At 34.8% G+C, this 12,124-nt stretch overlaps 1 protein-coding gene across 4 annotated transcripts in view; it reads right to left on the bottom strand.

The window, feature by feature from the left end:
* CDH12 (cadherin 12) overlaps positions 1-12,124 on the bottom strand; it is a 1,052,064-nt gene that overhangs the window by 210,947 nt on the left and 828,993 nt on the right. The window lies entirely within an intron of this gene.

Genomic DNA, 12,124 nt, shown 5'->3' with positions numbered 1-12,124 from the left:
TCAAGATTTCATATGTAAATGTGTTACAGCACTTCAACGAGGGAAAAGTCAGTAGCACGAAAAGGCATCAGGGACTGAGAATATAGATTGATGCCAGGATTAGAAAGGACTCCATCAATTTCAAGCTCCATTAGCTTTCCCTGAACACGGGGAAAATAACATGGAGTAAAAGTAGTAGGCATAAGCTTTATGATCAGACTTGGGTATGTGTGGAGAGAACAATATAAATAAAATAAAATGAGATCATTTGATTATTACTAATTATACTAAGATTTTCCATTTGAATAATTTATACAAATGTACTAATTATTTTTATAAGTATTGTCTTTTTGACATCATTAATAATCCTTTTCTCCTTAGCACAGAGAATGAGGAGCCGGGGGCTTGGGATATCAGAATATTTCTCTGATATATTATAGCTCAAAAGTTGAGAGCCTTGGAAACGAAACTCAATTGTCCTGACTTACTCTAAATAATGCACTTCCTCTCTTATTTCATTTTTAATTTCACTGTAAACTATTTTGTACATTTTTCAACGAAGAAAAGGGAACCTTTCAGGCCTGATCATTCAGCCCTATTTAAAAGGAGCCAAACTTACAGTCACGAAAAGGCAGTATTGGTGAATATTTTCTCTACTTCACATCATTTATCACACATTATATATTGTGGAACATAAAATTTTATGAAATTATAGTTACATGCTTGAAATGGATTTTAAATCTTTTCATTTTCCATGTCACGAGTGAGAGTTGTAAACCTGAAAAATTAAAGCTGCAATGTAATTCATCTTGCCTATAAATAGTCACCTATACACTACACAGTTTTGAAGTAAACAATGATAGATAAGACTAAAAGTGATATTTCCCCATGGGACTCTATGTGATAAATTGCTAGAAATACCATGATATAACTGGAATTATGCCATTTGAATATAAAAAGAATTCTCAGCTCCCTACTATTACACACAATAAATAGTTGTATATGGTTGGTTCAATGAGTGCAATTTCCTTTTTTATGGGGACACAAGTCTCTCTCTCTCTCTCTCTCTCTCTCTCTCTCTCTCTCTCTCTCTCAATAGATATCAAAATGCCAAATAACACATGTACTTTTATAGTCATTTATCTTTATACTATAAATAGGTAAACCAAAAAATATATAAATTCCCAAGATTATAAATAAAGTAATACACCTGATTATATATGAATATTTATAAAATCTACAATGATTTCACACATCATGACATTGTTTTCAATTGGGGATAAAAGTTTTAAAAGTTATTACATTATATAAATGATTTGAGTAATGTGGATACATTTTCTTAGCAGGAAAACATTCTATGAAAATGAAGTTTTAAAAAAGCTGTTCTTGGGGCACTGGCAGGCTCAGTCAATGGAGCGTGCGACTCTTGATCTAGGGGTTGTGGTTTCGAGCCCAATGCTGGGTAGAGAGTTTAGTTAAAAATAAAATGTTTAGAAAGAAAGAAAGAAAGAAAGAAAGAAAGAAAGAAAGAAAGAAAGAAAGAAAGAAAGAAAGAAAGAAAGAAAGAAAGAGAAAAAGAGAGAGAGAAGAAAGAAAAAGAAAGAAAGAAAGAAAGAAAGAAAGAAAGAAAGAAAGAAAGAAAGAGAAAGAGAGAAGAAAGAAAGGAAAGAAAGAAAGAAAGAAAGAAAGAAAGAAAGAAAGAAAGAAAGAAAGAAAGAAAGAAAAAGAAAGAAAGAAAAAAGAAAGAAAGACAGACTGTTCTTGTTTTGAACTCTCTTAGTCAGGTAGATTGAGGTTATAATACAAGACGTCTGAGTGAAGGAGAAAATAAGTTTAATATTGGGGTATAAATTGTTTTTGTTCCTACTTTCTCACCACTGTCCTATATAACTATTAATTTTCCTCTTTCCTAACCTTGTGTATTTAATTAGAATGAGTATTACCTACACACACACACACACACACACACACAAATGGTAATGCAATTCTAATTCCCCCCATAAATCATGTACAGTTTTTACTATGATATCAACATTAATTTTCTCTTTCATATTATATTCCAAGTTGATTTTATGTGTTACAGAGGACTAAAATCATTTCCTGCTTGAAATAAGACTTAATACTTTTGTCATTAGTAATTGTAGCATGCAATCATACATTAAAATTAAAAAAAAAACACTTTTTCCTCCAAATTAATGGGAAATCAGCCTACTTTTTGGAATTGTCTGTGTAAGATCTCATTGATATTAAATTTTTAAAAAATATTTCCAGGGCTAGCATTTCAAGAATAATAATATCAAACAAATAGTTTCTTACATTAAAAAAAAACAGTAAAGACATAGGGAGAATCTATTCTTTTATATTACTGGAATGAACATTCCTGGTGAACCACATTTGGTCTGCTGAGAAGTTAATTCACCCTTTAGTACATTACCCAGCACAAAACTCTCTGCCTTTCTTTGTTCATTCCTTTCTGATGGGAAGTCAAAAGACTTCTTCCTTTAAAACGGGACAATATTATACAAAGAAAGAAAAATATTACATCCACTGTATTTTACACACACCTAAAACATTGTTTTAAAACATCACATATAATAAATTAAATACTTAAGTACTCTTAAAAGCGGTCGTAATAGCCCTCCAGTTCTATTCACAATGCTTCTCCCATTTATAATTTTCAACAGGACACTTGCGGGGATTCCTTTATTAAAACAAGAGTAGTTATTGATTTTTTCTTTGTCTCTTTCTTTTTTAACAAACTAACTTTTATTTACTATGTTTTCTTAGCTGAGACCCACCATTTCTTATTCAAGAATCAATTAATGTAGACATATTGGTCCCTCATGAGAAAATAATTGTTCAATAATCTCTACATGCTTTTTTGTCACATACTTTTATCCTGGTCTTAAAAATGAAGCATGGATATTTAACAAGCAAACTTGAGGCAGTTTTCTCTAACATTCCCATTGCATCGAATATTATTTGATTCAAAACATGAGTCTAAGAGCAAATAAAAATTGACATTTTTTTTCAGTTTCAGAATACAAACCCATTGAACTATCCCTTCAGGTTCGATGATCCATCAGTCAACACTACACTATTTCCACAAGAAATATGATTTGATCTGAAAAGAACTGCAGCAGCCTGAAACATATATTCCCAGAACGTGTCTCCATGAGTACTATAGCCATTAAATGACTTCCATAATGTCTGTGATAAATCTTGCTATTAGTGAACAATATCAGTTAAAGGCATCTCTTTGGAACTGCTAGTCTAGCCTACAGGTGCCCACCTGCTATGGAATTTTCCAGTTATAAACGTGGATGGGTCAATCTATCAAGGTTTTCTTTTTTTTCCAAAGCACTGAACTCAGCAAGAGTAAGGCTTCCTTTTCAATTTATTTTTAATTTATTTGTTATTTTTATGTAGCTATAATATAGAATATCATTTAAAAGTACAGACTTTGGAATTAAACTGCCTGAATTTGGTGCTATGACCTTAAACACCATAGCTAACTTCTTTCCTGTAAACTCATACTGGCAGCTATGATGATTAAATGAGGTAGTAAAAGCAGAGTTCAGTACGGAGTGAAAACTAAGCACTATTAAGCATTAGCTCTTACTTCCTTCCGACCACTGTGCCTACGTTCTTGTCTCCATTGTTATTTGAGTCATCCTGCTAGTTCGCTGCTATTACTAAGATTTGGTCATGGTTAAATTCTTGCCTTCTGTTTCTTCTTATGCCTAGTGTTCTTCTGTTCTTTTATGCTCACATTTGATAGCCTGAGCCAACATCTATGGGCACTCCATAAATGCCACATGGAATACTGAGACTGAATCTGCCTGATATGAAGTTATTTCTGCAGACAAAATAAATCAAAGGGTATGTGTAAGTCTCAAAGAGAACAGGAGGACTAGACACAGGTGGGCACTTTACCTGGTTAACTTAGACCAAAAAGCAAGGGCTGATTCTTGATTCTTGCTGTAGCAACCCAGAATCAGTTTATCACCATAACTCTTTCTAAGTGTAAGGTGACATTATTGGTACGATTCAATCTCCAGTCACAATGTGCCTGTTCCTACTGGCTGGAAATATTGCAGCAACCAGGGGGGACTCTCACATCTCTGCCATGTAGAAGCAAAGATAATCACCTTTAATCTTCAAGTGATGGCCAGAATAATACAAAACTGTTTCTCTTGTCATACGTAGAAACACAGTCAATGTGCAATTCATTTTACTATGTTCTTCAGCTTTAAAGTACATTTACATTCTACTGAATACCTACTCAGCTTAAAACAAAGCCTGCCATAGTTCTTAAAATCAACAGATGGTTTACTCAGACTTGTTTACTTACAGAGCCAGAAAAGAGAAGTAATCAAAATTTCATTGACACTCAGTTTTCTTTCTCCTGAGTATCTTACTCCGTCATTGAAAATCATCATTGATTACATGAATTTTGAGGAAAATGGGAAGTCATCTAATAATTTTGAATCTACTTCATGCAAAATACTGTGCTCACTCTAAAAAGTCTCCTATTTCATAAATTGGAAAACAAATGTCAACAGATGTTCAATAACTTGGCCAATCCTACATAGCTGGAAGATAGGAAGTAAAAATGCAGGTGTAAATGACTCCACACTTTAAATTCTCCACCTTTAATCGCCACGGCATTCAGTAAATGATTACTCCAGTAATCACTGCAGTAAATGATTAAATCATAAAAGGCAGTGAAATGTGCTATCTTTGCTGCCCCTGAAGCTACATGAACTGCTATTTTTAGCAATCTCTTTAATGACATCTTAGCCTTTTGGGATCTGATTGCAAAGTTGATAATGAGTATGGCAGTCATCGCCAGTGGTCTCTCTGATATCCATTTCTTTCTTCTTATTAATAAAAACCTTGCATATTAATAGAATCTATTATCAATGGGCTGTGTCTTGAATAGCAGTATGTCTAATTAAAATGCCCACCTGCCCATAATAACTTGGAGCTGGGGTAGACGTGGGATTCCACCTTGGCTAATGAGATAAACATGGAAGAAATGTTCAGGGCTTTCAGGAAAACTTTTTTAAATGGACAGACTCATCGGTATATACTTTTGCTGTTTTTCTTTCATCTTTCCTATTTTTTTTCATCTTTCCCATGTCTTGCTGACACAAAGACTAGACATACAGAAGCTACTTTATGAGCATAGAGAAGAAAGCAGAAAGCTTAAGATGATGAATTGGAAAATCAAAAAGCAATTTTTGATGTTATCTTGGAGTTGCTGTACCAGACCCTGGATGTCCAATTCTGGACTTCTTTTTACACAAGAAAAATAAATCTCTACTTATTTAAGAGATTATAGTTGGATTTCTATCCCATGCAGCTGAATCCAATTAGGACTTAGTACATATTTTTCTTCATGCAACAGCATTTATATTTGTAAAAATTATTTACAATTTTTAGTCTGAATCACATCTATGTAAAACATACGTAAGAGATTCTTAAACTAATTTAATTATTCTGTAAATATTTAATTAATAAATATATCATGAAAAATACTCTAAACATTTTGTATTGAGCTACTTTATGTTGTAATTTTTCCTAAATAAATACCTTATGCAAAGGAAACATTATCATGAACTCTCTAATAAATACTGAAACAACTATCTTGTAAAGTCTTGTAAAGAATTTTTTTTAATTTTTTTTAACGTTTATTTAATTTTGAGATAGAGAGAGACAGAGCATGAACAGGGGAGGGTCACAGAGAGAGGGAGACACAGAATCTGAAAACAGGCTCCAGGCTCTGAGCGGTCAGCACAGAGCCTGACGCAGGGCTCGAACCCACGGACCGTGAAATCATGACCTGAGCCGAAGTCTGAGGCTTAACTGACCGAGCCACCCAGGCGCCCCTCTTGTAAAGAATTTTAAAAAACAAGAAAACTTAAGGAGAGCTGTCTGCATTTAAAACACAGGGATACCCTCTTTGTTGCAAATCAGAGAAGACTTGAAGTTTGTGTTTGAATAATGCCATTTTCATTAACTATATTTTCTAACAAAATATAAGATATATATTTTTAAGCAATAAGTAGTTCCTTATTGGATTTATTCCTATATCTGTTCCATGATATAGTTAAAATCCAATCAAATTACCAATTGTCTATCTTCTTTCTTTCTTTCTTTCTTTCTTTCTTTCTTTCTTTCTTTCAAGAGACAGAGGGAAGGAGTGGTAGAGGGAGAGGGAGAGAGAGAATATTAAGCAGGACCCATGCTCAGCACAGAGTCCAATTGGAGCTTAATCCCATGACCCTGGGATCATGACCTGAGCCAAAATCAAGAGTTGGGTGCTTAAGCCACTGAGCGACCCAGGCACCTACCAACTGTCTATTTTTAAATTGTATGTTTAAACACCAGCAAAAGTAATATTTTAGAAAAATGCAAATATGGAGACTCTTTTAATGTGTAATATTATATTAAATTTGGCCATAACTTTGTACATATCTTCATTAGCCTGGCAAACATCATGAAATAAAGTATTTCAATAGCCTTCAGAGGATTCGGTGTGTACAGTAATACTGGAAAAATCAGTATAATGAACATTTTTATAAGCTCGGATTTCCTGATTAAAGTGTGATTCACTGAAAACAGTCTCAAAATGAATACAAATAGAAGTACTTGTTTATTGAGTACTCCAAGAAAAAGTTTGGAATGCATTTATAACTTGTCAATATTGGCCTAATTGGCCTTGTTTTGAACATTATAAGTTGCACTTTCAAAAATAATACAGTTGAAGAAAAATACTTAAACAAAAATGAGCTTTTGATTTAGTGTATACATGCCTAAAAAGTGAATATTTTTCATTTTAATGATACCTGTGTGGTTACTATACATGAGTATTAAGGGGCATTACTGCCAGTCAGAAAATGGAATTTGTTTCTATAAATTTATGAATAACCCTTGCCTTATATAACACTATCAGGATGATGCATGTATATTAGATATGTATAAAAAGAACTCTAGTCTTCACATTTTATCCAAGTACTCATGTGAATAATATTTGAGTTGGGGAGAGAAGCAGAGGTTAGTTAATTGGAATTAGGAAATTCAGTCAGCTTTCACTGTTAATTAAAATGTGATTATTTTTCGTGCATTGCTGTCCCATTAACAAAGTAACTGAAATAATCGGCAAAGCCAATCACTAACACTCAAAGTCAATACTTCATTTATAGCTGGAAGCTAACAATTTCATTCAATCATGGCTCTATTACATAAGGAAAACTAAGGAGAAAATATCAGAATAAACATTATTGTTAGGATTCAAATTTTGAAATGGCTTCAATTGAATTCACAGTGGGTCATCCTTCTGAACCCTCCAGGAAAGAATCATTTCATTGAATAATCTCAGTGTTGCAATGGCAGGGCTCAAAAGTGGGTAATTGACAAACACTTCAATGAGAAAAACTACTTTACTATAACATGGAAAATAAGTGTGGAGATAATAAATGAAGAAATAATTTGAATAGTAAGTCATAGAATCAGGACTTAACTTTCTAGAAGTATTCTCCAACCAGCTCAATGTCAGAGCAGTAGATCAAGGACACGGCAATTTTAGTTCTTCTCTAAGTTCAAAGAAACACCAATTTTCCTTATCTGCACAAGGTATATGAGAACATATTTAAATTTATTTTATTTCTAATAAGAGTTTACCCCTACTGAATTCTGTAGACGTTTGATTTTATTCTTAACAAATGCCGTGTTGTGTATTTCCATATAAGTAACACATCATCATAGTTATCGCTTCTCTCCTTTAGTTAATATTTACTGAGAACAAAATTAAGAACAATGAATTGGCTACCATATTGATTTGCCTTTGGAGTATCATCCTGAAAGATGGGTTTCCTAATCAACATATTCTAAGCAATCTTACATTACCTGGTAAGCCATCTTCATCCAATATTATGTCCTGTTAGAAGCTCTCCCCAATACTTCTATGGCACCCTCATGTCTTTGCTGTTTGTCTTTTTACTACATATCATATTATACCTCCACTATTCATACACAAAACATCCTTATCACTCGACTGTGAGCCTCTTAAAGAAAATATTTTCCAATATTTATCTTAATTCTGTGTATAAACATTTGTTTTCTTTGTTTAGTTTTATGAGTAAATGGGTGAATGAATGAATGGCCAGTGGGGGGGGGGGGGAGATTTAGTCTTAATCTAAACCAAACTCCAAAAGTATATTTAGTTTATTTTTAAAATATATTATTTAAAGACACAGGAAACATTTTGGGTTCAGAATTATCTTTTTTTTCTCAGAACCTCTTTTTCCCAGAATCTTGAAGTAATATTTTAGTTCTGGAAATCACGGTGATTCACTAAGAAGAACCAGGATGGTTCAATGCTGAAGGAAAACTCAAATGCCAGATCCGGATTCAACATATTTATCTTTTATCGGTGAATGAAAACTACAAACATCCTCATCAAATTGCCAGTCCATTTCCCCCCCCCACTTTCTTCCAATACAGCCACCTATTCTTTTCTTCCCTCTGTTTAATATCAAGCTGAGAACATATGGTCCTGCATTTTCATAAGACATCTGTCAAAAGTTAATCCTTCTGTCACTGTTTTTGTGGTAACTGTCAAAACGAATCGTGAAGCCAACTCTCGGTGGGTACAATCCGCAAACAGAACACTACAGGAGGAAGTGAGGGACTGTGCACATTGTCGGCAATGTAAATGGCTCCTACTTCACTTAGTAAAAGTGAAATCCTTGCAAGGGCCTGCATTTCCCTCTGCTTTAGGACCCTCACAGCCCATTCCCACTGTTCTCTTAACCTTAACTCCTATTACTCTCCCCTTACAGGACTCCAAGCACACTGCCCAATACCTCACGGAACAAGCATTGGCTGTTCCCTTGCTAGAGTGTTATTGCTGGATATCCACATGGCTAATTCTCACTTCCTCCAGTCAATATCATTGCTCAAATATCACAAAAATTAAATATATTTTCCAATCCTATGTTCATTTGTAACACACTTTCTCTTAGAACACTCCTGATCTAAGTCTGGCCTACTTGTTTCTTAAATAACATTGGTCCCTTTCCAACGTATCAGGTAACATTTTTTTTTTTACATGTTAACATGGTGTTCGTGGTTTCTTTATCACCCTTGTAGATCTTAATTTCTAAGAGAACAGAAGATGTTGTCTGCTTTTATACCCAAATGTACCCCCTAACCCAGAACAGTGCTTTGTTCGCTGGGACTATTTAATACATGTTGAAGTAATGAATAAACTTATGATCGCTACTCCAAGTTTTTTTCTAAATTACCTGAAATTGTACCTCTAGTCACTTTGCTCTCCTACTTTCTGCAGTGGTTATTTTAAACCTTTCAGCTCACTTATAACCTCCAGTCCCATCCCTTGATCTGAGTACCTTGATAAGGTTACCCATGTGCTCAGCTTGGTTTAACCCAAAGGAAAAGTTTTCAGTCCTCTACACCATCCCTTCGATGCTGTTAACAATTTTCTCCTTGAAATGGTCTTTCCTTGGCTTCTGAGAAACTACACTGACATGATTTTCCTTCTACCCATCTGACGTTCTCCTCAGTTCCCTTTGCAGGCTTATCCTACTTTTCCACCTACTGGATAACTCATGTCTGTATTTTAGCCCCCCTTTTCTTCTTAATAGAAATGCTTTCTCTAAGCCAGTCAGAGAAAGACAAATACCTTATGATTTCACTCATATGTGGAAGTTAAGAAACAAAACAGATGAATATAGGGTAAGGGAAGGGGAAACAAAATAAGATAAAAACGGAGACGGAGGTAAACCATGAGACTTCACTACAGAGAACTAGGAGGGATGGGTTCGATTGGTGATGGGTATTAAAGGGGGCATTTGGGATGACCACTGGGTGTTGTATATAAATATAACTGATGAATCACTAAATTCTACTCCTGAAACAAAAAGGAAAAAAAAAAAGTACTGAGCTTTTCCTGAAGTCGGAGTTTTGAAGTGTAAGAGTGTGAGAAAGCCTATAGAAGATGACACCTCTCAAGGAGCCTGGAGTGGCCTCTAGTAGGTAAGGAGTCGCTGAAAGAGAGCTGACAGTAGCTGGCTGATAGCCAGCAGGAAAACAGATCTCTGTTCTGCAGTGGAAATCAATTTAACTTTTCCAGCAACCTAAATGTTCTTTGAAAAGGATCCTAAGCTCCAGATTAAAACAGTTCAACCAACACCTTGATGTCAGCCTGGTGAATCCCTGATCAGAGGCCCTAGCTAACTTGTGATTGGACTTCTGACTTTCAAATCTGACTTGCCAAACTGAGAAGTAAGGAATGGATGTGGCATAAGTTGCTAGATTTGTGGTCACTTTTTACATAGAAATAGGAAACAATTACAATCATTGAACACCTTGATTAATAATTACTTTTATTTAACAATTACGTAGTTTTAGTAATAATTGCTGTGAGTTTCCTGAGGACAGGGGCTATGTTTTATTTTCTTTATTATGCTCAATCACCATCAGAACCTGTGGTACTAAATGAATATTTATTAAACAAATGAATCATGGTGGAAAAAAAATGCTTTCTCGGGATGTCATTCATTTTCAGAGCTTCAATCCTTATTAATACACTAAAATAACCTTCTCACCTCAACTTCTGCTTTTAAGTTCCAATCTGTTGAACATAAATATTACTCATAATTTACATGTGACAGCTGAACACTGAAGTGTTGAATATGACGTCTCAAGGCTTTATGTATTTTTTTAAAATTTTTTAACATGTATTCATTTTTGAGAGACAGAGTACGAGAGAGAGGGCGGCACAGAATCCAAAACAGTCTCCAAGTTCTGAACCGTCAGCACAGAGCCCGACGAGGGGCTCAAACTCACGAACTGTGAGATCATGACCTGAGCCGAAGTCGGACACAACCGACTGAACCACCCAGGCATCCCATATCTCAAGGCTTTAGTAAGTTGACCTATTAGTATTTACAAACGAAGGAAAGGGGTCTTGGACTCTGAGTCAGATATTGGTTTAAGGCTCTATCCTTTATTATCTTCATTAGTTTTCTTATCTTTTCTCTTCCTCAGTGTCCTCATCTGTATACTGTGATCACTAACAGGAACTAGCACATAGGGTTTTTAAACAGATAATTCATACAAAAGTTTTGCACAGTAACGAGCTTGCATTAATCCCTCAGTAAAGGTATACTGTTATTATTACTGATATTAGTATCATTATCTGTTTTATTCTCTTGCATTATTTAATATTAGGAAAAATTGGCCTATGAATCATAAACTTATTTTGAAAACAGAAATAGCCTCAACAATTTGTTGCAGTCAAAATCACGGAATTTAGTATTTCAGAAAAATCTCTATTCTTAGATCAATGAGGAAAAATCTAATAAGATGAAGTATAGAGATAGATAAGGAAAGCCATAATGGTAACAGAAGACAAGACTGGATTCAGTCTTTTCAGGCATTAAAAACGAAGATGATACACACTGATCACAAAGTAATCACTGTTTCCTCTGCTATCCCTCCTTTGGAAAAATAAGACATTTTCATGTTTGCACCAGCTGGTATGCAGGATCTAGAGCTAAGGAAACTATCTTGTCTGAATCATAAATACTTTCTGGTTTTTCTTAATTCCACTGTCACTGGTAGGTTGAGAATCTTTAAAACATGTCTTTATGGAGCTACAAATTGAAAATACTGAGGACTAAGCAGGAAGCTGGGAGAAAGTGACCAGTGAAGTGAGAAATTCTTCCTCGATTTCTTTCATTTAGACAGGATCCCACAGCAGCTAGGCTATAGACTATGGGCTGGTTCCTTTGCAATGCCTGCCGGACATATTGTGATGTCATATTGTGGCTTGTCTAGATTTTTATCGTTGTTATTGTTCTCTGTATATTTATGTTCAGTTGCCAAGGAAATGTTTATGTGTGTGTATGTGCCTGGTGAAGAGAGAGACAGAAAGAGACAGGAACTCACAGAGTGATAAAATAAGGACCAATATGGACTCTGTATTCACTAGAAGACAAGCCCCATGAAGGCCGAAGTTACTGTCTTTCTTCACTGCTGTGTTCTCAACATTGCAATGTTCCCACTATTCCCTGGCATTTTCTATAGTGTTCCCCGGCACAACATATAGTGT

Source organism: Felis catus, chromosome A1 (genome assembly GCF_018350175.1).
Source record: "Felis catus isolate Fca126 chromosome A1, F.catus_Fca126_mat1.0, whole genome shotgun sequence".
Classification (NCBI taxonomy): Eukaryota; Metazoa; Chordata; class Mammalia; order Carnivora; family Felidae; genus Felis; species Felis catus.
The sequence above is the reverse complement of the archived record's forward strand: the minus strand, read 5'-3'. Positions and strand labels throughout refer to the sequence as shown.